The following is a 27,044-nucleotide window of genomic DNA, read 5'->3' on the forward strand; positions in this document are numbered from 1 at the left end:
ACAAAAAAACAAAACAAAAAAACAGAATTAAGTGTTGGTATTTTTTACCATTATTCTTTCAATTGTATCAACGGATGTTCAATCATTGAATTCTCGCAAGCTTCCAGACACAGAACGTCAATCAGACCGCGGTAAGTTCAATATCAGGTTTTTAATACACTCTTCAATTACATGGCCAGAAAAGCGAATTGGCGTTTTATTCGCCCTTTTCTTTAATGTCCCCAGACGAATCATTTAAGAAATGTAGAACGGAATAACTGGTTTCATTGCGGCAATTCAGTTATTCAGAAAATCTCTGCCGGTTTTCTCCGCCTGGTAGAACATACCACATTGTTGCTGCAATCAAATAAAATTATAAGATGAATACGAGAAAATTACAGAGCGGTAAAACGAGAATCGGACAGTGTTTTTGATAAATTTCGTAACAATATCATGTAATGAACTACAGATAAAGTAATAGTAGAAAATAAAGCTTCTTACTAAGTTAAATTTAGTAGCTATAGACAGGCTGAAAATGACACACGAGTCGATAAAGCTAACTGTTGCTCTTAAACACAGCTACTGTATTGATCTACTGTAACATTGCGATCAGTAATAACCCTTCCTCCTCCCCTTCAAAAGTAAGCCCTTTGGAACTTAAGCCCCGACTCAAAATTGCCTGATGCAATCGCTTCCGATAAAAAAGTCCCTCTTCAAACATCTTTGAAAGCAAACTTCTTGGTGATAATAAGTCTCACCAATGAAGCTTCTGAAATACATAATGCAGGACTTATCGAATTCCTTCTTTCCTTGATTGATTGACTGATCGATCGATTGATTGATTGATTGTTTCATTGATTCATTGACTTTCATTATTCTTTTTACTAGACAAAGAACAACTTCTCAAGTGTCTTTTTAATCCATGGCACCTCAAGCAATTAAACTGTTACTGGTTTTGGCCGTTGTTGTGATGCTGACGGCTCCAGTGCACAGTAAAGTATTCTACGTTAGTAGCAGTCAAAACGGCGGAAAACGCAGCGTTAATAACAAGCTATTTGACAAGACACTCGGCAAGGTCCAGGACTGTATTGACAATCTGAAAGAGCCTGGTGACGAATGCGTTATCCAGCCTGGCACCTACCACGAGACCGTGACCATCGCCAACAAACACGGCACCAAAGAATCTCCCATCATCATCCGCGGCAGCCCTGATGGCGTGACCAAGATGGACGGCACCATACCTCTGACGCCCGCGAAATGGGAGAAAATGCCGAACGGCGCTTACAAGGGGGTGATTTACCACGATGTCACGCAACTATTCATAGACGAACAGATGATGACAAACGCCCGCTGGCCCAATGCACTGTGGTCTGACAAAACCGTCTTTGACAGCCAGTATTGGGCTAAATCGTCTAAAAAATCAAAACGCGGGCTTATGATAGATGGAGGCGAGCACAAGCTGGCCGAAAGTGGCATCAATGCAACTGGTGCGATGGCCGTGTTGAATGTTGGGAGTTTTTGCACGTTCACTAGAGAAGTACTGAGTCATAATAAAGGTATGTCACGCTAGTAATAATAGAATTTCGTGACACGACAATAAGCATTGAAGCCTAACAGGGGGTCCATTTCCTTTGTTCCCAAAAAAAAGTGTCCTTGTGTTATCTTGTTCCCTAAAAGTATTTTGTCGATTTTTGTGATCCCTGTTCCCTAAAACGTTTTTTCTGAGTCAGAAACACAGATTAATTGTTCCCGTGTTCCCAGCTTTATTTTCCTGTTTTCCTCTTGTTTCCAATTATTTTATGACCACGTTCTCTTTGTTTCCTTAAACGCCTGGGATAGCCTCAGCATTGACTTTACATGACTTGAATGTATGAATAACAGTGTCTCGATGACTGTCAACTTGCAATTGCAGGCATCCACAGAAATCTACGTTTCGGTTAAAACTAAAGTTTCTTTGCTTTATTTGAAATTTTATTTTTATTCTTTTAGACAGGTTTACCTATCAGGATGCTAATAAAGAACTTGGGAAGAAATTAAACTTTAAACCCAAAAACAATCAATATTTCTTGGAAAGTAAGCTGGAGTTTCTTGATAACCCGGGTGAGTGGTTCTACGAGAAGAAGAATGGATTTGGAATCTTATACGTCATGACCACAGATGGGAACTCTCCCGAGGGACGTGACGTCAGAGGAAAGGTAAATCGGTAACCATGACAACTGGAAAGCCCTTAAAACTGATTTTAAAGAACATTCTATAACCATTTTTAAACACTTAATGTTAACGATATTTTTATTAACTGATTTTTCGTCGAAAGTGAGGTGAAACTTGACATGGAACTCGAGTTTTATCCGTTCGGTATTTTCTCGAAACTGAAATCAATAAAATCTCAGTCTATACCCCTGGGTAAATTTGACAACTTATATTAGCTCAAAGTTAATGAAAAATCAGTAAAAAGAATCCGTGCCAATTTATCTTCACCACTATTCACCCTCCGGGCTTCCAATTGGGTTGTTTTTCCATCATTTGTGGAACTTAAAAAATTCTTTAAACGGGCTTACGCGATTCCTTTGAATTCTCGATTTAGAAAAAGTTTCAAGACCACAGACTACCCGAAGTCCCCCCCAGGCCCGAAGCTTTTCTTCCAAAGAAATAACCTTCCGTTTTCTCCACACAGGTAAAACCAGTTTCCTTCAATATCACCGACTGCAAGCACGTGATCTTCAAAGATATTACTTTTTTCGCCACGACAATGCAAGCCCGCTCATCAAGTAAAAAGAACTATAATGACCAGCTCGTATTTCACTCGCTCAATTTCAGTTACCCGTCCTACAATCGGCGCATGCTCAGAGACACAACGCCTCCTCAACGAACCGAGGTGGTCTCGGGCAAAGGTTCTGTGAGGTTCTTTAACAACACGTTTTATGGAACAGACGGAATCGCTCTCAAATACCAGGGCATCGGTGACGTAGTAGAGAATAACCTCTTTGAGTACAATGACTGGAGTGGAGCAAACATGAACGTGGCTACAGGAGGTATAATGTTTGATTTCTTGTTTTAAACGATCAAAATAAATCTGACTTTAAAAGTGTACCCATTGCGCTCTTAGACTGCAAGATAATGATAATGACCAGGCATAACTAATCGATGACATCAATGGCATCAATGAAATCAATGAGTAATCAATAGGTAATCGATAGGTAATCAGTTGATTAGTCATTGATTATTGCCGATGATCAATGAGTAATCGATGACTAATCGATAGGCCACAAAATTTTTGGTTATCGATTAGTCATCGATTGCATCGATTAGTCATTGATTGCATTGATTAGTCATTGATTTCATTCATTACTCATCGATATCGTCTCATTCCGGTAAGTAATGCAACTGCTTATGCCGGCTGTTTCCCCGAAGCAGTTTTACTTTGCTGACAAACATCAACCGAGCAAAATCTATAACCACGTAGTCGATTCTTGTCAGCGAACTTGTTAGTTTCATTTTCAGACGAGTTAGTCCGTGTTAAGTTGTTTTTTTTTTAGTGAGTAAAGAGTTAGGTAAAGTGAAATATCAGAAATATTGCACAATTAAGAATCATCTGTTTTTGTGATAAGCACAACGTCTCGACATGCCAGAAGGTTTATATTTGACCTTTTATGAAGGCGTAATTTCGTCAGCAGAAACGCCAGTTACGAAGAAAAATACGTCTTACAAAGATAAAAAATCACAAAGGAAAAAAATGGTACAAGAAAGCAAGAAATGTGTATTTTGTGCATAGTAAAATAGTCAATGAGTAATCAATGGGTCATCGATGAGTTATCAATAACATCAATAGGTAATCAATGACATCAATGAGTAATCGATGTCATCGATGAGTAATCGATAGGCCACAAAATTTTTCGGCTTCGATTAGTCATCGATTACTCATTGATCATCGCCAATAATCAATGACTAATCAACTGATTACCCATCGATTACTCATTGATTACCAATTGATGTCATTGATCATCGATTAGTTGTGCCTGGTAATGATAACGATAATGATAATGCATTTATATAGCGTATTTTCCATATGTATATGTTCAAATGCGCTGTACACATACTGTAATTTATTACACACAAAGGTCAGACCACGACACCGGGAGCTTCGTGCCGTACTCTTTGCGAATAATGTTTGGGTTCTTTAACGTCCCCTGCTACAAGACTGAGAATACAGGAGACGGGACCTACGGTTTATCGTCCTTTTTAGAATGTCTAACCATTTGCAGATGTCTAACCATTTGAGAGCCTGAGTGTTGTTTCGGTCTGGGGTTCGAACCCTCGACCTCCCGCACAGCAGTCCGGCGCTCTACCAACTGAGCTAACCAGGCGGCGGAAAGGGAAGGCGAAATTGGGGCGATTATTACTTTCGCCAACATACTTTTATGTTTGCCTCTTCGTGGCTTAAGGAGGCTCGATGTAGCTTTTTTTAGCCGAAGGGTGGTTGTTTTGAAAATTAAAATTATCTAGGAAGCCAATGTTCGATTTTGCCAAAATAAACCATAATGTTTAAATATGACCAAATTTTATTTTTTTATCCGTCACTTAGTCACAAAGGTTACCATAGCAACGATTGACATTTTATTTGAAAACGCTCTTACAGATTTTTCTAAAATTTCGTCAACAGTTAGTCAATCTACTGAACTTTAACATATCAAAAAATAAACACCAAGAGTCAATCTAGATTTCGAGGAGATCAAGCTTGTTTGAGAACAAAAGAAAACGTCAATCGTTGCTATGGTAACCTTTGTGATTAAGTGACGGGTAAAAAATTAAAATTTGGTCATATTTGATCATTATGGTGTATTTTGGCAAAAATCGAACATTGGCTTCCTAGATAATTTTAATTTTCCAAACAACCACCCTTCGGCTAAAAAGACTACATCGAGCCTCCTGAAATTCCACGCGATAATTCCGATATTCCGCGCAATTTCGCATGATAATTGTCCCCCCAGGTGATATCACCCAGTAAATTTGTCGATTTACATTTGCACGTTTAGTTTAATTTTCATCCTAAAGTAACAGTTAAATTGAATAGAACTGAACATTTTGAACAAACATATAACATTTGGAAAGCCGACAGAATTTCTTAGACGTTTAAACCTTTGAGAAAAGATTTTTAAAAAAAATATTTTTTTTTAATGTGATGATGATGATAATGATGATGATGTTGATGATGATTACAATTTTCCTCGAGTTTCGTTCTCGGAACAGATAATGTCCTTGGAAAAATATCACATATATATCGCATATTTTCGCATACTTTTTAAAATATCGCATATTTTCGTGGCAAATGGAGGGAATTGTTTATGTATTTTGGCTGACTAAATTAGCTTGTCATAAAAAATTTATGGGCATAAATCGGCTTGATTCAGTTGAAAACTTCGCTAAACCTTTGTCATCAATTTCAGGCGGCGGCACTGTATACTCAAATAGTATCGGAGACAAGTTCATAAGAAACACCCTTCGTTACAACGGTGCAACTGTCGGCTACCGCTCGGGTTACGAATCTGAGGCGAAGCTGAACGACATCAGCCGACAGTGTTGGGGAATGATTGCGCATGATGGCGCAGGCATGCAAGTTCAAGTAAAGCGTCAAACAAAGTTGGTTTTTGAACAGAACTGGATTCATGACAGCCCCAAGTACGGGCTCCGCTTTGACGGAGAGCCAAAGATCGACAAGCATGGAGTTCTAAAGATTGGCGGCAAGTATGGTACAATGAGAAGGAATGTGATCCGTAAGACCAATGGAATGATGGTGAAGGGGGATTACCACACGGTTGACCATAACTTGGTGTTCCATAAATACAGCAAACATGGAGATGCTGACGGACAAAGCGATAAGTGCAATTTGTGTGTGCTCAGGTACGGTGTTTCCTTCGCTTTGATTAGTTTTTTTTAGGTAATTAAAATGACTGGAAGAAAAACAAAGAGCCCGATCGCGCTCAAACCTTAATTTTTGCAGGTAGGCATCCGCAATGCCTGATTCCCTTTATGACGCGTTGCCTGCTAGGAATTATGGAGTTGTATTCATAAAATGCACAAGACTTGGCAATGCTAAAAACAACTACCATGATTCCCGGTAGACATGTCTTATAGAGGGAATTGGCCACTCAATCGAAGTCCAGGTAATTGTGATCGAATTGGCCACTCAAGTCGAATCGCTTCCCGATTACTGGTCGAGGGGAACAAAGTCTCTAGATCCGATGGATTGACTAAGTAGGCATCCCGTGACGATAACGAGGCAAGAGGCTCCTTTGCAATTACTTACACTGTAAACACAACTTAGGGATGGACCATTATTTTCTTGGAGGGGGGGGGGATGAAAAATTTTCCTCTGCAAACTTTTTTTTTATTTATGCACCTCTAGCTGCAAACATTTTTTTCGAAATTCTTACTATTTTTTGTTATACATATCGTGTTTGCAAACAATTTATTTTGTCTTTCCAGGTCCTGCAAACAATTTTTTTCAATTTTTTCATCCCCCCCCCCCCCCTCCAAAAAAATAATCGTCCGTCCCTTAGAGACTCATTTCTTCTTATCACACTCTTGGTTTACTTCGTTGTCAGATACGTCAGAAAAAACCCAGTACCAATCAACCATAACACCGTAGTGGAGTACAACGCGGCAGACATCGCTAATGGCGGCGTCCACAATAAGAAACTCTACCCCATGAGTGGAATCCTCAAAGACAACGTCATTGGAGATGTTCGAGCGCAGCTAATGGACCCTGACAATATGGATTTCAGACCTCGGAATGGCTCTCTGTACAACATAAACGGCGTGGGACCGTATGACATCACAGAGACCAAGAAAAAGTACTGGATCCCGGGTAGAAAGATGTACAAAGCCAGCAATCCCGTCCCGCCAGACAACTCGACCTCTGTGAAGGCAAGCAGCCGTGACGTCCTTATGTGGCTGAACAGTTTTGAAGGAGACGCCCATGTTCTCTTCTTAGGAACTAAAGCAGATGATCTAGTGGAGCAGGGCGAGGCTGCTAACGAAAACAACGTGGTGAAGATTCTTCAGCCGTTGGAAAGCGGCCTTCAGTACTTCTGGCGAGTTGACGTCAAGGTCGGCGGGAAGGTGAAATACACTGGGGACGTGTGGTCGTTCAAGACGATCGAGTGAAGGTGTCTTAGTCGGCAAGAAGGAAAATAGAATCCGTGAATTAAAAAGGCAGATATTGATTTACTGTAGTCAGATCTTGAAGAATCGAGGAACTCCCAGGGGGCGTCCATGTTTCCATGATCGCAACAAAAATTTCCCTTGTACTGATTTCGGTCTTCCCTTAAATTTCTTCAATTTTGGTGTTCCCTGTTCCCTAAAATATGCTTTTGTTCCCATGTCCCATGTTCCCAAAATTTTAATGGCCATGTTCCCTTGTTCCTGTTTCTTGAAACCCCTGGGTGAGCCTCAGAATCGGGCAAAATTAACAGGAAAGAAGTAGTAGACTTTTGGTTGCTGGCTAAACAAACACGCAAACGAGAAAATAAACGAGCAAAAAAGACGGTTTTGCGCAACGGATAAATGGATTTACAAGTCCTGTCTCTTTTTCTTTTCTTTCTAATTCGCATAGATTACACGTATTTTAATAACACCTTACACTAGCCTGTTCCTGAAGCGTTCGGTTAGTTGGGGAGAGGTGCGAAAAGCGAGATTAGCACGAAGAACGGCGAGGGTAAGTCGAAGGAACACGGAGAGAGGCGTTTGCCCGCCTACTTGACCTCAAACCCTCGCTTTTTTTTCTACCCTTAGTTCATCGCAGTAATATTGCGTAGGAAGCTACGCTAATCCCAAACTAAGCACTTATATCAAGCTTCACTTGCCGTACTTTTTGCTTAATTTCCTTTGAGGAGAATCTAGATTCGACCCGTGCGAACCCGCACAATTAACTTTATCAGAAGTCTGACATAACCATACTATCTCTACGACTCAAAGTAGCCAGTTTACTTTCAAACGTTACTCGACGCTCGTACTTTAGTTACACCAGTGTAGTACACAATCCAACAATAATTCTTGCTAACCGTAGTCTTGATAGTACGCCAGCATAACGAGTTAGCTTCACAAGTCACTTCGCCCTCAACAAGTAACATGTTCACCTCGGCAAAAAAGTGTCGAACATTTTTTCTTTGAAAATGTACCGCCACTGCGATCAATCAGAATACATGTAACTTGTTATCATCGCTAAAACGGTTGACAACTACGAGCTTATACATTTCTTAAACGTTATCTCCCCGATGGACGTTTTCCTAGATTTTGGGTTAAGATTATTTTTTTGTTTTTTTTTTGCTTGTCTGCTTGTTTTGCTTCGGTTTGTTGCAAAGAATAGACATATTCGCACTGGGAGCCCTCAAGCACAAACGCCCCTAATTCCTTTGGGATATCACTTGTGTACTTCTCTGCTTCTGTATATACTCTAGGGAGTCTACTGTGCATAATTTTTGGCTAGTTAGTATAACTAAGTCTGTTTTGTCTTGTTTTTCACTCTCTTCGTTTAAACGGACGGCAGACATCTGATCGTCGCTCCACCCTCCTCCCCGCAGCGATGGCTCACATTTGGGCCTTTATAGCTCCCGCTCGTCCAATTCCATTCCGCGCCTATATTTATCCCAACCTGGGGCGTTTGGGAGTGGGGGCTCCGGTGGGAATGATAAAGAGAGATGGAAGAAAGAAAAAAAAAGGGGGAAATCATGTTTCGAAATAATTGTGAAAATGGCCTGATTACGCGTTAAATAGGCGCGCACAGTACCAATCAAAATCGAGAATTTTGTTATAGATACGATTAATCCCTGAATTGTTCGCCACACACTCCATTCACTATTACCTATAATTATATTATTTAGGGGTGTGGGGGAGGGGGGGGGGGGGCATGGTAGAATGGAGCTCCATGGGACACCCGTTGGATTTATGGGTTTGTTTGAGTATTTAACAATTATTCCATAAGCCCGCTTTGGATACGAGGTGGCAAATAGCCAACTCAACGCTTCGCGCCTCGTTGGCTATAACGGACCCGTATCCAACAAGGGCGAATGGAATAATTGTTTTATTAAATTCTTCTCAAGTTTAAATCGACTGGACATTTCATTTTGTAGTAAACGAAGTGATAGTATGAGGAGGCGCGAAAATTTCTGGCGCGGTGTTCACTTCTTGAGTTGAATGAAACACACGAGAAAAGCGAGCGAGAGAGTTTTTTCTTCCCAAGATTTTCCTCGAACAATCCCCTCTAAAGTCGTCTAAATATCCTGAAAATTGTGACAAAAGTTGAGATCAACGAGAAGATCCGAAGCAAAAGCTTTTCTGGAAACTACAAGTCTTGTGCAAGTCGAACGAAGCAAGTGTTTACATTGTTAAAGAACAAAAATCGGAACTTTGGTAATACAAGTACAAAACGCGCGAAAATAATGTGGAACGTGATCAATAAATATTTATGTAAATTCAGTTTTAAAAAATAGAGTTGTAACGTTGTCGGTATCTTTAGAATTTTACTTTGATCAGGAAGCGTTTGGTTTCGCATTGGAAAAGCAATTAACTTGTTCTACGGATTGACCAATCATATCCTTTCACTGACGTATCGGTAACACGTTAGGTTACTTTTCACAGGTTGTTTATTCAATACAATAATTTCTGGTATCGTATTAAAAGATTTCTTGAGTTGTTTCGACTGTTAGTTCTGTTTTCGTATTCCAAAATACGCCTGTTTTCCGAAGCGAAACCATACCAAACCATAACAAACCATAACAAACTTAATGACTTATCTTTTTATTATCTCCGGTTTCAAAAGATTGTACATTGATATTTACACAAGTGATTGCTCTTTTATCTTGAATATTGTATAATAGTACAACACGACTTGGAATTTATTTGTACACCAGGAACTGCTGGTAACACCTTTAGTTGGTCCTAAAACTCGTAAACAACTTAGTATTAATATATGTATGTGGGCGTAGTAATGCTAATTCAAGGAACGCCCCTTCTTCCCCGAAATCTACCTTAGAGTTGTTGTTGGTTTGTTTACATTAGTAATCTGTAGGTGGGTTTTTTATTTTTGTTTTTTTGTTTTTTTTTTTTTTTTTTTAAGTTGGATTTTTCGGTACACCTTGTAACCTTAAGTTAATATCGTTCTGTAAAATCATTCTTTGTAAATTTTACTTTGCTCGCGTGGTTTTATTTGGACCAGTTAGGGTGTGCACTTTAGTTGAAATTGCAGAAAACCAAATCAAAATTCGCACCTTTTAATGTTCTGAAAAGAAGACCTTCCCGTCCTGTCACCTTCTCGTGGCGTGTTTTGCACAGGTCATGACATAGGATTTAATCAGTAATTTTGACATTTTGGATGAGTGATTGACAGTGTAGCCTGGTCCCTTTAAAAACGCGCGTGCAAGAATTATCGCTCAGAATTGTAGAGAACTGCGAGAGTGAATTGTTGTAACCAGAAAGACAACGATTAGAATAAAAACGAGTTGAAGAAATAGCTAGTGGTTGATTGCTGAAGCCGTTCACTGTAGAAGCTTGTTTCCCTAAAACGTGTTTTAGCAACATTGTACTTCTTTACGGCTCCACGGCTGTCATCAAGACTGCTATATTATTTCAAGCGAAATTGAGCTCAAAGTGGAACTCGTTTATTGAAGTATTAAAGGACAAAACCAAGATTGAAAGGTAACAAACTTTACTGAAGTGCTGAGCCTAGTTTTATGACGTACACTGAATAAAACTGTGTCAGTTTGCCGTTCTTTCGTAAACTATTTGCTGCTTTTCTACTTTATTCACTCGCTCTTGTTGTGCGTTTACAAGTATTATTAATTAAACATTCGGCATCAATCCTTTTATTTTGCATAGTTAATTTTACTATGGCATTTCTGTGGTTTTTGTAGGCACCGCTGATTATTTCTTGTTTATAAAGCTCGCCAAATTTGCTGTTTTCAACCATTTTTCTGATGGAACTGTCGCTTCCTGCAGAAAAATTTTACGCTGAGCGGCACTTGCCGCACTCATTTCCCATATAAGGTCAAACATAGGTATACGAGCTGATAACAGGGATTCAGTGAACCAATCAGAAAGCTAGAAATGCAACATCCGAGGTTGAGAATTTAATAAAATATTATATCAGCAGCACTTGGGCAATGATTACGATACAATATTTAACTGTACCCCACTAACCTTAGCATCATTAATATGTGGATGCTGTAGTTTTTTCAGTTGGTTGTCAGTTTGTCTTTCTTTTTGTTTATGGCCATCCTTCTTTGAATTAGTTTGCAATGCAATAATGCCTGGGGAATAACATATCAATGAGTATAAACAAATGTGCATAAAAATGATGAAAACTTGCACATTTTTATTGTAGTGTGTGGGAAATGCCCTAGTCATGATAAATCTGCATTGATTGCCAAAGAATGAAGGGATCAATTTAGGTTTCTGGGAAACTGCTCACCTACCCCTCCCCAAACCTAACATTAACCCTTACTTATCGCTTTGGGCAAAATGTTAGGTTTGGGGAGGGGTAGGTGAGCAGTTTCCCAGAAACCTAAATTGATCCGCATGAAGGAAGTTACAAAGTGAGTCAAATCTTAACAAAGTCTCAAGTATGGTTGTGGAGTGACCAAAATAGATGTTTTTACACGTAAGTATTCTGACAAGCATTTCTGTCTTCTACCTCTGCTGTTATGCACCTTCAAAATAGGTTTGCTGTAAAATATTCAAGTTAAACCAAGGTTTGCCTAAATATTGTTTAATAATTTGAGGTGGCCTTCAATATATCCGTATCAGACTTGTCATTGCAGTAAAAAAAATATTGAATTTACACCCGAGATGAACTGAACGATGCGGACGTCCGAGAAAACAGCTTGAGAACGACTTTCAAAAGACTGGACGAATTTTGGTCTAAACCCATGTCCGTGTGTCAATAGCCTTTAAGATGCTTCTATTTCTGAAGCTACTTTCTGAAAAAATTGACTCCGATCCGCAGACTGGCACCTTACCGATTGAGCTAATCCGACAGACTCAGCGATTCACGTTGAATATCCTATATCAATGTAATAGATATTGTGGAGTCTAATAAACTGCTGCGAAACTTTTACAGGATCGCGAAACTATTTTCTATTGCTAGGAAGCAGATAATTTACTGTACTCTAAAGTAATTTTTCGTGCCATGAGTAATGATTTTGCCCCGCTTTAAGATTATTATTTTTGTCGTACTGCTGACATTCGGTTTAAGCGTGAGCTATTTAAATTTGTCGTGAACCTATAAACCGCCATAAACATTAGTACTTTGGCCGCTTATTCACTAGAATGAAAACATTGTAAGCTCCAGTGAAAATTAAATAAATGGGGAGCTCCGCTTTTAGGCGTGCCTAAATCTATATATTACCCATTGTGAGCTAGGGGACTAGCTCAATCTAAGGGGAGGATAATGTAAAACAATAAAAATGCAAGCACGATTAAGTTCCCATTTGTTATTTATTCGTGGTTACAATTGAGTCAAAAGTATTTTTGGTGATAAGAGATAGGTGTTGGGCAGTTCGAAATATAATATTGAAACGTTTTAGGTGCTTGGGACATGAAAACTGTTGTTAAAAGCGGGTTTAAGGGGGACTAGCAGCTCCCACTTTTAAGCAGTTATGACGGACAACTTCGTCTTGTTCCAACTTCTTTAATAATCACTACACTCAGGCGTAGAACCTTTTCTGACAATGTTGTTCTCAATTCTCTGGTGTTTTAAAGCAGCTCGCGCTCTTTTAAAGTGGCCAGATTTCTAGCTGTCAATCTCTGTCAAAACGTCAAATTTGATGTATCTAAGCTTACGTAATGACTTGCGCAGTTAGTTTTCGTTGTAGTACGACTGCGCGTTTCATGTATTAGCATAAAAACCTTCGAGCTTATTGCGATGTCGAAAACGCTTTTCTTTCCAAAATTTCGTTACGAACCGAACGTGAACCGGGCCAAAATAAAACAGCGCGAGCAATATAAAAATTACAAACATTGTTTTTCTTCAACAAAAACAGTTACAAGTAATACAGCTGTACAATTAGAGCTGAAAATAGGTTTCTTTGTGTACAAAGTTCAACAACAACTTTTCCACTAAACTCGAAGAAGAAGAGGCGTGTTATTCGGTAACTACAGTCCGACCCCTTTCCATAAATGAATACTAAGTTGTTTACGAGTTCAGAGCAGTCGTTTGTACAAGCCGAATTTAAAAGAATACTTGCGTACATGGTTGTTCAAACAAAGGTGTACAAAAATTAATAAAATTGTACAATAGTTGAAAAGGTTCTTTGTCACTTACAGAACGTGGGAAAATAAGGCCAAGGTTTCCTGCTAGAAAAATATCACCGAATACAGTGTATAAACAACTTAAGGTCAGGAAACAAGTTATTCCAGGAAAGAATCCGCGGTTGACCAATCTAAGGTCAAAAAGGTCAAGATCTATTTAATCATAAATAAGCAAACAAGCACGTCCCTTGTTCTTAAAACAATGGTTGATAGTGTAGGCTACCTAGGAATGAATAAATATTATGAATTCACTTTGTCGTTCAATAGTCAAACAAAACTGTTTTCCGGCAAGTAACTCACAAGAAACCTTGACTCTCGTTATAAAAAAACACACACACACTAGATAAGAAAGATAACTTCAACCAAAATTGCACTCAATTCAAACATTCCCAAAAAATCAGTATATAATTGATACCGTAATCAAAGATGAAATAAGTGTTTGATGATAAAAATAACTCCACAAAAGGTGTCAAAAGAAATGAATGTATTACGCGAAAATTTAAAATTGTTATGCAAAATAACCGTTCAAAAACATCAACTTTTTATGGTTAAACACTGTACGACTTGCTTTCCTTAGTTAACTGATCAATTGATATATTCTTGTAACTTAATAGTCATTGTACAAACATGTAACGTCTCCAAGGAACCAGTCTTTCCACAAAATATGTATCAATTACAAAAATGTTATTGCATAAGCAAATGAGCAATGTAACTTAGTTGTTTTTAACTGTACACCTTAAATATAACTTATAAGCTATCTTTCTCGATTGAATTGGAATCAAACGTACTACTTGGGCATCATTGCTTTTTAAAATATATTTTCTATTTCCAGCTGTGTTAACTGCAGAACTCGATTGTTTACACACGGGTGTTGTTGAGAACAATAAGATAAAATTCAGAAACTACTTTTTGTAACCGCACTTTTTGAAAATAGTCTCGTTGGATTTTATTACGCACTAGTAAAATTCTGTCTAATTTTTCTGTCAAACTTTACTTGTTTTACTGACTTTTTACGATGTTTTAGTTGCAATGTTTAATTACTTTCGTAACACGTTCAAACTTCGCACAAAGGTGTAAGGACCTTAAAGCAAGATGCCGAAATATCATGTTTGTACCCAACTCGCGTTCCGTTAATGATATGGATAATTTTTAGGGGTAAACCCCTCCCACGAAACTGTATTTCGCAAGTGTATTCTTGTAACACCTAAGCCTTTCCTAAAATTTCAACAACAACCTTTATTGTAAATCTTAGCACTACTCTTAACCATTATCTTGTAAACATGTTCCTTGTAAACTTTATAATGCTCGCGCGTTCTTGTTTGGACCAAACTTGCCTGTCATGATACTAAAATTCGAGAAAATGAAGATCCTTTGGGAAGAAACTTTTTCGAAGGTTCGTGGCCAAGGTGACGTACGACGCAGTCGCAGTTGAACGTGGAACAGGCTGCGCATGAACTTACGTAAGCCTAAATTTGTAAGTTTAGTGTTTTTGGCAGTTGATTGACAGCTCAAGTTTGGCGCCTTTATAAGCGCGCGAGCAAGATCAATGATAGAGTTTGCTGACCAGCAAGTTGGCAGAAAACCGAGTGTTGGAGTAGTTACCGCTAGTCCCCGTCGTTTTCTACTTCAACACCATTAAAAGGATATTTGATTTTCATACGTGTGAGCTGCAATCTATAAAAGAGGCGGGTTTCGGTAAAGATAATTGTGGCAACGTTGGTTAGTCTTGAGGCGAGACTGCTCCTGAACAGAGAAGTCGTATAAAGGGACTTTACAACAAAGGTGGGCAATTTTGAGATGTGAGTTTTTTTTTTCAATCCTTAACACAGCATGAAAATATAACTTTACCGTGGTGTAAAGCTTAAATAAAGCTGGAATAAATGTGGAATTTATTCAGCTATACACTGACTTTACATTTTTTAAAGCTGACCTTTATCCCAGCTTTACTCTCAAGTATAAAGGCAGATAAAGAGACTCCTTTACACCAACCGTTTAAATCACATTTACACACGGTAGTGTAAAGCTTGGTTTAACCACCTTTAACAACATTTAATTGACGGTGTAAAGTTGGATAACCGACTTTACACCAGATTTAACCACCTTTCATTTAATGTAAATCCCAATTTTCTTGCTGTGTAATTACTTGAAGTAATACCGATCTATCAAATTCACAAAAAATAACATAAATGATTTAATCAAATCTTCGAAGCTCAAAAGGCATCCTATACATACGTGATTTATTTTTCGTCAAAAAAAAAATCACTTAGTAAAGGAGTCAGTGGAAGTAGTTATGTAAGATATATAATTAGCTGTTGAGAATTCAAGAAAATTTAAGTAGATTTAAGGAACATATTTGTTTAATGCCACTTTTCGAATTGATAGTGCATAATTAAGCTTAAATTTACTTTTTTGTGATACTTATAACACGCTAAAATTTCGCCATAAAAAAATTCGCATTAACTTTACGAAGGCATACATATACATACATACATACACACATACATTTATTCCACGTCCCACGGGGCTTTTCAGTGAAATATTTACATAAAAAATTAAACTAAGTGAGTAAATGAATAAATAAATAAATAAATAAATAAATAAATAAATAGGTGAATAATAAATATTTAAAATTAATTACAAAAGTTAAATTCCTAAAGTTAAACTAAATTAAGCTAATTACAGTTCAATAAAAGTGACTTCCTCAAATTGTTCCTGAATTGTTACATATGACTTGAATTGCTGCGATCCCGACAAGTGCGGAAAGTTAACCTCTTGGTATTTTGTCGCTGAAATACTTCTGAACTGATCAAAGTGATAACACTGTGTACCTCTTTTTGCGTTCCTAAAAAAACTCGTTTAGTTTCCTAAAAAAAACTTTTACATTAAAGGTAAATTCGGACCCTTACACAACTTTACATGCTGCACGGAAGAAAAGTACGTTAGATTAACCTTTTCTTATTGTCTTCACTGAAATTGATTATAAACTGAATGTAAACGACTATTGACGGCAACCACCTTTCTTCGTTATATCAGTATCAGATTTAAAACATTTTGACGTTTATTTCAGAGTTATCAAAAGCCATCGGACAGATAAGAAAAGTCACCCGAGTATTCGTGATTGCTGGGTCTTTTTTCATTCTGCTTTGGCAATATAAATTGGATATACGAGCCAATATTTTTCAAGCCGTTCCAAATAACGGCATTCTTTTCTATTTTTGTCATTTTCGTGGGCGTTAAAAAATCTCTCTCTGCAAGAAACTAGACTATAGAGTTTACATGGAGAGATAAGGTGCATTACTAACATGGCTAAATAGCTAAAAGGGCATTAAAAAAAATAATAACATTACTTTGTGATGTAAGAACTATTTTTGACTGAGAGCAACAGTTAAGAAGTTATTACCGAGTTGCCGTGTAAAAGATTAGCTCTTTTAAGCAGGTCACTTTCGAGATGTTTGCTTCAGTTTCAAGCGACTGCTGGTGTGAAACTATTAACATGGAAATACCTTATTCTTACTAATTTTCGGACGTACTTAATTTTGCGAAAACTCGGGAGGCGAATTTCGCGAATATCAATTTTCGCGATTGCAAGAAAAATTAGAGCAAAAGTGTACTAAATTTCGCGATTTAGTCAGTGTTTTCTGGATCAGTCGTTAATGACTAAGGAACTACTGGAAATATACAAAGGTGTAGTTCAATGTAACTACAAAGAACTTTCAAACGGAACTTTGGTGACTGAAGTATAGCTAAAGAGGTCTTGGCCGATTTGCAAGCTGAAGAAAATGGTAATCAGAGGAAGGGTGCTAGTTGATAACAAGACGGAAAGATATTTTCAAGGAGGGATAGTTGCAGTTCTAAACATTTAAAACTCTTATTGTTTGATTCAAAATATGGTATCAATTTTCGCGTGTTTAAATTTCGCGCAATGTTTTTTTCGCGCGTGTTAAATTTCGCGATTATCGCGCGGAAAATCGCGGAAATTAGTAAGACTGAATAAGGTATGTTTTATTTGCACGAAAATAAACTTGTGAGATTAGTCTTGCCATAATAAAAAAAGGAGAAAACTCTTTCTTTTCCGTTCAAAGAAGCTTGATAACAACCTGATATAATCATTAGCGACTTTACACTGAATAAAATATTACATCAGTCTTGAGATAAAAGAGAGATAAAAGGTCCAAATTACAAGAAAAAATAGCCTGCGAATACAGCCGCCTCTCATTCCCGTTCGCTCTTCGTTGCGGGACGGCCTTTCTCGATTATGCTAGTAAAAATGGCATTTAATGCTACTAGAAATTCTCGCATAAAGCTAAAAAGATGCTAAAATAATGCCTGATTTCTTTAGAAAATGCCACTTGAATTCCAAAGAATGCTTTGTTTTATTTCAAACAAAACGTACAAACTCTTACATTATATGCGCATATCAACAACAGGTGATACTTAATAATTGTTTGTTTATAAAACTTGGGTCAGAATTAAAACTTTACCAGCCAACAGCAACTAAACAGTCATATTTGAAGCACTACCATGGTCTATGGCCGACGCCATCTTGGCTGAGCAAGAGAAAGAGTTACCCGATGACCATCCATACCTTTTTTTCCGTTGGTGTACACACACAAGTAACACAACACAAGTACACAAGTAACACAACGCACAAACAGTCGAAACAGAGAGAAAGCAATCAAATTAAGTAACCAAAATTGTGAAACTTTAGGATTATTTATTTATTTTCCTTCTGAGTTCTGAGTGCTGAAATCTGGATCACAGTCATGAAAAATGACAGAAAATGCTAGCAATTCTTTTTCAAGAAAAAACGAAAAAAATGCTCGTTTTCCCAAAAAATGCCGAAAAAATGCTAGCATAATCGAGAAAGGCCTACACGGGAATGAGAGGCGGCTGTATTCGCAGGCTAAAGAAAAAAACACTGCGCCCCTTAGAGAAGCTAAAAAAAATCGCGCTTTAATAAAGCTTAACAATAACCGCCTCATAATCATTTGCCACTTATAAATAACACAGGAAATCAAAATACGGAAAAAAATATACACTAGGTTCAGATTTGCTGCAAAACTAGCTGCTCTCCATAAAAAAAACCACATTGAATTTAAATGATACTTAGCCTAGATTGACAACGAATGCAATAACGTTTATTCTTAGCAATCAAATCAATCATGTGTACGTCAATGGTATGAAAAATCTCCATTCAGACAAGTGACTCTCCGATTAAGGGACAAAAACAGAAGGGCGTGCTATCTGTTAAAAGTATCATTTGGTCTTATAGTGAACATCGTACCTAAAGATTCAGATTAGCTTCACGCTAAAACTAATAAGTTGACTTCATGGGATTTCAGTTAAATTCACCTTTGTGTATTTAGTGTACCTGTAGAGTAGCTGGCTTTCAGTACTAATGCAGTGACACATGAGTAGTATCCAGAAACCCATTATGGGTTTCTGTAGAATCCCAATACTCGAACCCTTAGTTACTAGAACTTCCCGATTTCTCGATTCAATTTTCCTTTTCCTTGAAAAGTACCCCTCTTTAATTCTTTCATTTTTTGAGAGTTTTTCTATGCAGTGCTCTTGTAGGCACCCAAATGTTTTGCAGATACAATATCCGTTGCAAATTTAAAACCAAACATTTTTTAGGGCCGTAACTGGCAAGAGGCAAGACAAGGCACTTGCTTTGTCTAGATTTTAACCCAACATTAAAAACAAAATATGTTATGTTGCAAAAATTATACCCAGTTGAAAAAGATTGATTTTTCTCGAGAAATACGTCATGAAAGGGGGGATGTCTCTGAAAGCGCTTCAGAGCTTCTAGGTTTCAAACTTTTCTGGAGGGCATACCCCCAGAACACACTAGGAAGATGTAAAATGTAAATGTGAATGTTATTTATAGTGGTCATGCACTTAGCTTCATATCTCTTCGAGATAGCTAGTTTACAGGCATGTCACTGAAACAGAGGAAACAAATATTTTAAATGAACATAAAAAGGTTAAAAATCCCAACTGGCAGGAGGCAGACCAGCTGGCTATGTACAAAGCGTGATCGAGGATTTGAACTCGGGACAACCGAGAAACAAATTCAGCTAGTGGCAGGGGCAGGTCTTGAACCGGGGACCTCCAGATTACAACAGAAAGCGTCCTACCACTCGGCCACGCATGCATGTCTCCCAAGATCTATCCTCGTCAAGGCCATAGGTCTGGTTACGGCCGTGCAAACTTCCAGCTGATAATACCCCACCCCAATACTAACCCAACCTAAAATTACAAGGTTTTGGAATACAGATTGGCCCAGGACTTTTCGAGTTTTACTATACCCCTTGCCGCTGCGTGCTCCGACAACCGGGATAAGCTTCGCAAACTGCTTATGTGGGTCACGTGATCAAACCTTACTTAGCCTTATGTGTATCAGTAGCCTGTACATTGTTTCATTTCTCTATGCTATTTTTATTAGAAAAGAGCAGTAGAGACGACTCAGTTGTCTTCCTAATCCATGGCGCCTCAAGAAGTCAAATCGTTACTGGTCTTGGGCGTTATTGTCATACTGACGGCTCCAGTGCTCGGTAAAGTATTATACGTCAATAGCAGTCCAAAGATCCAAGACTGCATTGACAAACTGACAGAGCCTGGTGACGAATGCGTTATCCAGCCTGGCACCTACCACGAGAGCGTGACAATCGCCAACAAACACGGCACCAAAGAATCTCCCATCGTCATCCGCGGCAGCCCTGATGGTGTAGCCAAGATGGATGGCACCATACCTTTGAAGCCTACGAAGTGGGAGAAAATGCGAACGGCGCTTACAAGGGGGTGATTGATCATGACATCACACAGCTATTTATAGACGAACAGATGATGACGAACGCCCGCTGGCCAAATTCATTGTGGTCTGACAAGACGATCTTTGACAGCCAGTACTGGGGTAAATCTTCTAGAAGCTCGTCGAGAGGATTGATGATAGATGGAGGCGAGCATAAGCTGGCCGATAGTGGCATCAATGCAACTGGTGCGATGGCCGTGTTGAATGTTGGGAGTTTTTGCACGTTCACTAGAGAAGTATTAACGCACGACCAAGGTATGTCACGCTTATAATCCATTGTGACACGACTGCATGATACAAATTTGCATGCCGTGACAATAGCTTCGAAATGTGTCACACATGTTCTTGCTGTTGTCGTATGTTACTTTACGTAATTTGCATTGATAAAGGTTTGCGTGACATGTATCAGTGCGACCAGTCCTCCAACACAAACAAAGGAATGAACCCCTTAATCCAAAAAGGACCAAGCAGCTGTCTGCGGTTGCAATCCTGCTGTATCGGTTCTGGTCGTTGTGGTGTCTCGCAAAGTCAACTTTTCACGTAGTACGGTCAGCCTTGCTTTCACTTGTCTGTTATTTCATTTTATTGCTGATCAGATCTTTCAGTAGATTCTACGAATAGCAGCATTAACGTTTGCGATCCCTTGCAGTTTTTGTTTTACCCTTAAACCAGTACGAGCTAGCCATACTAATGGACGAACAAAGCACCCTTGACACGTATTTTTAACAGTAATAAAATCAACAGCAAGGGTACCTCGTGTTGCACAAAATCAACTGGACACATCTGGTCGAATGGGTGGATACCAGAGTACCTAAAATTGTCAAAATGCATATCCCCGGGATTTGTTTTTATTTTCTAATTTTATTTGAAATGTTACTTACTTTTTGTTTTTCTTTCTTTTGTTCTTTTAGATAGGTTCACCTATGAGGATAACTTTGGAGAGAACTTGGTCTTTAAACCTCAAAACAACCAATATTTCTTGGAAAGTAAGCTGGAGTTTCTTGATAACCCGGGTGAGTGGTTCTACGAGAAGAAAGATGGAATTGGAACCTTATACGTCATGACCACAGATGGAGCCTCTCCCGAGGGACGTGACGTCAGAGGAAAGGTAAATAGGTAACCATAACAACTGGAACAATTTGATTGATTTGGTTTTGGTCAATACATGTAAAGAGATGTGGAAATCGAGTTCTATTGACCGGGTATTTTCTCAAAACTGGGTAAATGATGGGATGTTACATTGTTTTGTAACATAATCTCTATTACCACTGGAAAATGACGATTTATATTTATATAATTTCAAAACTGTTACAGAAATCCCATTTAATTTTTCTCCATAATTTATAATGTATCCCTGTTTAGAAATTTGCCAATATTAAGAAATATAAACTAGCATAAGTACGTCCGTTTACCTGGCATATTGCATCTTTGCGAGGGAAAGTTTTGGACATCAAGAAAGTTTCTGCTACCCAGTTTATATAATTCCTTGAGCTTAACTAAACTTCTATTTGTTTAACCCTCGGACGTACAAGCAAACTCTTACCCCCACCGTCTTGAGGAGCCCATCACCATCAAGGGGGGGGGGGGGTGCAACCCCACCCCGGAATTTTCGTTATATTAAGACGTAGCGAAATTATTTTTCCGACTGAGAAGAAAGCCCGTAGCTCACTGTGACGTCATATGACGACATGTGACGTCATTAGAGCTGCCATCTTGGATTTCAACATTTTCTTAGAAATTTACAAATAACGAAAATTGATGCGAAATAAAGCCAGAATGCTTATGGAATGTAAAAATGAACAAATAGTGCAATTCTGTTTCAATAAATTGGAAAAATAAAGAAAAATGCTAAAAATAACGATTTTTGGCAAGACTTGCTTGTATTTATGACGTTTCCTTGGCAACATCAAATATCATGGACACATGGTTGACATATCAAAATTTCCGCAAAGGATGAATGAACAGCTACTGAAAGTTTCAGCGTTGTTGAGTAAATCCTCTTTTCAAAATTTGGAAAAAACCTTATGGGGGGTGGCATCCCCCCCCTCTTGTACGACCGAGGGTTAATTCCTTTTTGTAATTCGCCCAAGCTTTCTGGATTATTTGCATCCGACTATGTAAACAAGATGCTTTTTCTTTCTTACAAAACCAACAACGAAAACGGAAAGCCACCCGCGCGGGGGAAAATTAGAAACCCGCGAAGCGTATTTTTTAACGTTTTGTGACACATTTTTAATGTCTTTAAAGTTAAAATCGCGAAATTAAGGCACGCAAAATTAATTACCATTAAGGTACACAACCAATCAGAACAATTATTACATGTTTCAAATTTAAATGTAAGATGGAACAGTTTCAGGTTTTAAAAAGGTCACAAGAAGAGGTCACGGACGACCTACAGCTTTCTTTAAAAGAAGTATTCTTTTCTCTCTCTTTACAGGTTAAACCAGTTTCCTTCAATATCACCGACTGCAAGCACGTGATCTTCAAAGATATTACTTTTTTCGCCACGACATTGCAAGCGCACTCGTCAGACAAGAATAACTACAATGACCAGCTCGTATTTCGCTCGCTCAATTTCAGTTATCCGTCCTACAATCGGCGCATGCTCAGAGATACAACACCTCCTCAATGGACAAAGGTGGACTCAAGAAAGGGTTCTGCGAGGTTCTTTAATAACACGTTTTATGGAACAGACGGAATCGCCCTCGAGTACACGGGAATTAACGACATATTGGAGAATAACTTCTTTGAGTACAACGACTGGAGTGGAGCAAACATGAATGTAGCTGGAGGAGGTAAAATGATGTTTTACAAATTTGACCGTAGAAGCGCGCCTCTGCAGGCAATAGACTACGAGCGATAAGGGCCCGGCTAAGGAAGGAGTTCTACCTTTTATGCCGCTAGAAGGGGTCCCGTTTTTTACCTCTCTCTCCTGGTCTGCGATAGGGCCCCAATTTGGACCAGTGAGTCTAAGGTGGGGTCTTTGTATGGGGATAAATGCTTATGCTTAATATCTAAATTTGTTTGATTTGAAATGAGCGAAAATACATAGCGGATGTTGGTCGTTATAACAGTGAATATATCTCAAAAAATTTATTTTGGAAGCCATAATTACATATAAAGCCTGCCTACTTAGCAAGTTAAAGGTGAAAAAAAAACTACCTATACTCTGTGCAAAGGAATTTCGTTGATTGAGCGTAAACACTAAGTTTTATTCAAAACGAGACTATTGTACAAACACAGGATGTTTCCCCTCGGATAAGATAACAAATATTGGCCACACCTTGAAATTAAACACATAGTGCAAGACTGTGCGATACTCAACGTCTTTCAACTTCCGAGTGGGCCAAGCAAGAATTATTTTCGTAAGAAACAATGTCGTATCCTTGAACTGAAAACTCAACGTTATCTCGGCCGACTAAATGTGGATTCTCAGCTTTATTTGTCAAGGTCGAACACATATTGCTGGAAAAAAAACTTGATCTGCTAGCTCTTTTCTGTAACTTTTCTGAAGTTATAGAGCACGCTTCCACAATTACTTCTTCGCAAAGTGAATTACCCTCAGATCAAGATACAGAGGACTTCATTATTCGTTTGAAAGTTAGGCGATGTAAGATCTATCAGGTCAGCGCCTATCATCCAGTTTTTGTAGCATCTGGTGCTACTCTATCGCAGGCTTACCCCTTAGACATCCCCTCAGATCAAGATACAGAGGACTTCAGTATTGGTTTGAAATTTAGGCGATGTGAGATCTATCAGGCCGGCGCCTATCATCCGGTTTTTGTAGCATGTGGTGCTACTCTATCGCAGGCTTACCCCTTAGACATCCCCTCAGATCAAGATACAGAGGACTTCAGTATTGGTTTGAAATTTAGGCGATGTAAGATCTATCAGGCCGGCGCCTATCATCCGGTTTTTGTAGCATGTGGTGCTACTCTATCGCAGGCTTACCCCTTAGACATCCCCTCAGATCAAGATACAGAAGACTTCAGTATTGGTTTGAAATTTAGGCGATGTAAGATCTATCAGGCCGGCGCCTATCATCCGGTTATTGTAGCATGTGGTGCTACTCTATCGCAGGCTTACCCCTCAGTGTTTAATTAGACCGTACCAATTTTTTACACTTGGGTGAAAAGAGGCACTGTGAGGGTAAAGTGCCTTGCCCAACAACATGACGCAATTAGCTGGCCAGTGCAATGACCTGAGTTATTAGGCCATCGCCTCCCATACACTGAAAGATTTATACATCAAATTGACTCAGTTAGAAACTTCGTTGAAATTTTGTTATCGATTTCAGGTGCCGGCACTGTAGTGTCCAACAGTCGCAACGACACGTTTATTAGAAACACCCTGCGTAACAACGGTGCCAGCGTCGGATACCACGTGGGTTTCGGATCTCAAGCGAAGCTGAACGACATCAGCCGACAGTGTTCAGGAATGATTCAGCATGACGGTGCAGGCATGCAAAGTCAAGTAAAGCGTCAACCAAATTTGGTTTTTGAACAGAACTGGATCCATGACAGTCCCAAGTACGGGCTCCGCTTTGACGGAGAGCCAAAGGTCGACAATGATGGAGTTCTAAATATTGGCGGCAAGAATGCTACCATGAGGATGAACGTGATCCGAAAAACCAACGGAATGATGGTAAAAGGGGACTTCCATACGGTCGACCATAACTTGGTCTTCCACAAGTTCACCAAGGACGGAGACCATGACGGGCAAGGTAGCAAGTGCAACTTGTGTGTGCTCAGGTATGGAATGGACTGGTTTTTTCTCTTCCGTTCCATGAATGTCACGCAACGCTTCTCGTTTCTCGGTGGTTGACAAGCATTGCGTTTCGTTAAAAGTAACGGATGGAATGAGTTTCAGTTTAACGCGATTTCAAGTATCAAAACTAAAAAAAGGGCCGAAAATTTTTTCTTTAATCGTAAAATACAACATTCATAAAGCCCAGTTTTTTATGAATTGCAGGTTGAAACAAACGTCTTGCGCCAAAGTTGAACTTCGTTTGTTCTCACCATCGTTTCAGCATTAAGTATTTAGCAATTTTATATCCAGTTTTTTTGCTAACTGCGTTTACGCTTACTGTCTATTATACAATTATTTACTTATTTACATTTTTCATTAGGACCCACACTTTATATATATAGTAAGCCGTATCTCGCAAGTCTCGTTCCCAGAGCTCCCGTTCCCTTTGACCGCTGGTCAACGGGGGACAGGCTTTGAAAACGAAATTACTTCACTTCCAGTTCACTCCTTACTGCGCAAGCTTGACAAAGAGAACAACTTTTGATTTGTATTGAAAAATTAGCAATAAAACAACTCCCTGGTTAAGGACTTGGCTAGGCAGACAGCTGTAAACAATAGAAGGCATTTTTTGTAAAAATCGTAACACTTACACCCTTTGTGTAATTTCATTGTCAGATACGTCAGACAGAACCCGATACCAATCAACAATAACACCGTAGTAGAGTACAACGCAGCAGACATCGCTAATGGCGGAGAACACAACAGGGAGCTCTACAATATGAGTGGAATCCTCAAAGACAACGTCATTGGAGATGTTCGAGCGCAGTTAATGGACCCTGACAATATGGATTTCAGACCTCGGAATGGTTCTCTGTACAACATAAACGGCGTGGGACCGTATGACTTCACAGAGACCAAGGAAAAGTACTGGATCCCGGGTCGGAAGATGTTCAAAGCTAGCAATCCCGTCCCACCAGACAACTCTACCAATGTGAAGGCGAGCAGCCGTGATGTCTTGATGTGGCTAAACAGCATCGAAGATGGAGTTGTCCATGTTGTTCACCTGGGTACCTCACCTGATAACCTGAATCAGCAGGGCGTAGCGCGTAACGGGAATAACGTTATGAACATTCGAAAAGAGTTGGAACCCGGTAGCCAATATTTCTGGCGAGTCGACGTTAGGAAATGGGGGACGGTTTTGTACACAGGGGATGTGTGGTCGTTCGAGACAAAAATAGAGTGAAGAAGTCTTAGTCGGCAAGAAAGAAAAAAAATGAAATCCATGATCAAAATTGTTGGGCAATAATTTGGGAAATTTTAAAGGTTTAATGGGGAAATTTTAATATTAACTATGTGTCGGGTTTTCAATATTTCGGAGGATATTTTATTAGCTTTGGTATATTTAAGGTGAAACGTTTTGTGATTCTATATTAGGGTATTTTGGAAACTATTTATCTTAGGTAAACAACGGCAAACCACGCCGCGGCTAGCCGACACGAACTATCAAAGAACTAATACTAAAATTTACGTCAATCAATCGACTTAATACCCGTCAACTTAAATTGCAAATCACAATTTAGGCTTAACATCGAATAAAGTTTTATTTAAAGATATCGTTCCTTCAGAAACGAATATTACAAGCAAACGAATTAGTTCTTTGATAGCTGTCCAAACATATTTAATGTAAACGTATTTATCCATATTCATTCATATTTGTTCAGGACTCGCGTGTGGCTACTTCTCACTCTTCTTAGTTCCTTGTCCCCGGGTGGGGGATAGGGCCGGACATCAATGCTCGCCATCTGTCCCTATTCTTGGCCACAGCTGCTGCTGCAGCCCACGATGTTAGTCCCAGCTCAGCGCGTTCCTTCTCCACCGTTCTCCGCCATGTTTCCCTTGGCCGTCCTCTGCTTCTTTTCCCGCTTGGTGTCCAGGATAATGCCACGTGTGGGTTTCGGTTTGGTGCCATACGCAGAACATGACCTATCCACTTCCATCGCCTCTGTCGTACTTGTGAACTGATCTTTTCGATTCCTGCTCTTTTCCAAATTTTATCATTGGACACACGCATGGGCCAATGTACTTTCAAGATTCTCCTTAGGCATTTGTGGAGGGAGGTGTCAAGCCTTTTTCATCCGCTTTTGTCATTCTCCAAGTCTCGCATCCATCTAACAGTACAGCAATGATGTTTGACTTGAAG

General features: G+C 39.1%; 2 pseudogenes; both read left to right on the top strand.

The window, feature by feature from the left end:
• The first annotated feature begins 901 nt into the window (after positions 1–901).
• LOC144659821 (uncharacterized) lies at positions 902–7,143 on the top strand (annotated as a pseudogene).
• A 12,625-nt stretch (positions 7,144–19,768) lies between these two features.
• Positions 19,769–26,087, top strand: LOC144659351 (uncharacterized; annotated as a pseudogene).
• Positions 26,088–27,044: the final 957 nt, after the last annotated feature.

The sequence above is a fragment of the Oculina patagonica genome, chromosome 7, assembly GCF_052425735.1.
Source record: "Oculina patagonica isolate OP01 chromosome 7, crgOcupat, whole genome shotgun sequence".
Lineage (NCBI taxonomy): Eukaryota > Metazoa > Cnidaria > Anthozoa > Scleractinia > Oculinidae > Oculina > Oculina patagonica.